Raw genomic sequence first — 2,794 nt, forward strand, 5'->3', positions numbered from 1 at the left:
GAAGCAACTGACTGCCCTTGTTATACCCATGTCATGGAATAGGACTATGTTATTAGTAAATAACACTTTTGTGAATTACTTCATCAATTTACGTAATTCACAGACACATGGACCTGGAGGGACTGGAAAAGAAGGAAGCCACACCTAACAGAGCACAGAGCATAGGCTGCATTAAGTCCAAAGGCAAAACACTGGTAGTGGGCTTTTGGATGGTGTGGGGGTCAGGAGCACTCAAACAGGTGGACAGATGTCAGGAGCAAACCACACTCTCATCTTCAGTATTCACTATAGGCAGTCCAGCTGTTTGTCAGGATTTTGTTGCAGGAAAAGAAATTTCTAGGGAGTTATTATTTCTCTGCCCATGTTACAAAGTGTATTATACTTTCAAATGCTATAGACAAAGCACAAATACTTAAAGTGTGTCTCCTTGAGAGAGTAAATAGTTGAGTTTTGCTTTTTTAATTTTATTGTATTTTTGAAATTGTAAGGTCAGTTTATTAAATTTAATAATGAAAGCTATCAGAAGAATATTCTCCTGAAAATTATTTTTACTTAGTAAAAAAGAAAGAAAAATCAACACCCTTTCATCATAGCCACAGATGCTGTGGTAGTCAAACTTCTGGAGACAGAGACAGTCCATTATTAGCTGTTCAAGTTACCCTCTCAGTCAGCAGGATTGTAGTCTGGGTCATCCTCGTCATCCTCCAGCTCCAAGGCATCCACTTCCCGGAACAAAGTCTCGTCTACCTTCTCATTGTTTCCAGCATCCTCTAAGAATTAGATATCAGATGTGTCAAAATTACAATCTGTTTAAAACTGCAATTTTCCATTTAATTAATTTTTTCCTGCTTGCTCTTCTTTCATTCATTTCTTTTTAATTTCTAAGAGTGCTGCATCAAACCTGGCCTTAAGAAATTCTCAGTTGTGCTTGGCTGGTGTAGCTCAGTGGACTGAGCACAGGCTGTGAACCAAAGTGTCGCAGGTTCGATTCCCAGTCTGGCCACATACCTGGGTTGCAGGCCACAGCCCCCAGCAACCGCACATTGATGTTTCTCTCTCTCTCTCTCCATTCCCTCTCTAAAAATAAATAAATAAAATCTTACAAAAAAAGAACTGACATTGATAGTTAAAAAAAAAAAGAAATTCTCAGTTGTAACAGGAATGCCATGAAATGATTGCTTTTCAGGTTCTTTTTCTTTCTTTTCTTCTTCTCCTCTAGTTTTTATTTGATCCACTATTTCATTTAACTTCTCTGGCACAGCTGTCACTAAAGTAAAGACTATCGCCATACCAAGGTTTTCTTCTGCCTGTAATTATAATAATTTTAAAGGCCTGATACATCATTACTTTCTAGATTTTCGTGGGAGAATATTTCATAAAAGGCGGCTTCATCTGGGTATTTTTCACTGTATATAAACTTGAGGATAGTCTGGACACTTTCATCATTTTCCCCAGCCTCTGTGCCCATGCACACCTGGCCACTGCCCACTCTCCAAGAGCGGATGCTGTCTCAGCTACTGTGTGCTGCTCAGGAGACTGGGCGGTGCATGGGCAGCAGGGAGAGCCACAATGACAGATAACAGTGAGGAGCAGTGCCACAAGATGGAGGCCCTGGAGTCCATCTACCCTGACTCCTTTACAGGATTATCAGAGTTTTGCCTTTTAAAAAATACATACAGCAATAATATATGATATCAAATAGAAAGTTCGCCTCGTTTACATTTATTGTAATTATTGATATAGTTTAATTTAGGGCACATATTTCACTACTTGTTTTCTGTTTGTTGCATCTGATTTTGTTCCTCTTGTCCTCCTTTCCTGATTTCTTTTGACTAATTGATTATTTTTAGAATTTTATTTTAATTTCCATATTGTCTTTTTTAAAGATTTTATTTATTTATTTTTAGAGAGGGAAGGTGGGGAGAGAGATAGAGAGATACACATCAATGTACAATTGCTGGGGGCCATGGCCTGCAGCCTAAGCATGTGCCCTGACTGGGAATTGAACCTGCGATGCCTGGTTCGCAGCCTGCGCTCAATCCATTGAGCTATTCCAGCCAGGTCTCCATATTGTCTTTTTAACTGTAATCTCCACCCATGGTTGATCTATTGATTACAATGTACATTCTTCACATAGTCTGTTTAGAATTAATGTTATGCTGCTTCATATAAAATGTAAAAAAACTTGCGCCTATATAGGCTTCTTTATACCCTCGATCATTTTTTATCCTATAGTTGTTGTACATATTTCATATATGAGGCCTGTCCAGAAGGTATCTAGCCATGTAACATGAAAAATAGAGACACTTATTGAAGAAGATACTAGAAACATTGTACACAGGACAATGATGCCTCAGCCCCCTTCAAAGTAGCCCCCTTGGGACCTCACATAGTTCTCCCAATTGCCATCAGCTGCCCCATCATATTTTCCTGAATCTCACTGACAGTCTGAAATCTCTTCCCTTTCAAAGATAATTTTAGTTTTCCAAAGCCAGAAGTTGCAGGGTGCCAAATCTGGGCTGTAGGGAGTCTGAGTCACCTGGATGACTTGATGTTTCACCAAAAATTCTGCATGAGACATGATGGCATAAGCCGGCATGTTGTCATGACGAAGCTGCCAATCACCAGTTGCCCGCAGCTGTGGCATTCTGAATTATCTGAATAGTTTCCACTGAGAAATGTTTAAACTTAATGCGAAATTGGATGCAGATCATTGCTCTACACAGTCACACAGTATACATGCTCACTCAATAGCATCTACTTCCCCCACTGACTAGTACAGTGAAGTGGTCAT

At 39.5% G+C, this 2,794-nt stretch overlaps 1 pseudogene; it reads right to left on the minus strand.

Moving 5' to 3' along the window:
- Positions 1–663: 663 nt before the first annotated feature.
- On the minus strand, positions 664–1,468 carry LOC123815551 (annotated as a pseudogene).
- Positions 1,469–2,794: the final 1,326 nt, after the last annotated feature.

Source organism: Phyllostomus hastatus, unplaced genomic scaffold (genome assembly GCF_019186645.2).
Source record: "Phyllostomus hastatus isolate PE091 unplaced genomic scaffold, TTU_PhHast_1.1 phas_contig_195, whole genome shotgun sequence".
NCBI lineage: Eukaryota > Metazoa > Chordata > Mammalia > Chiroptera > Phyllostomidae > Phyllostomus > Phyllostomus hastatus.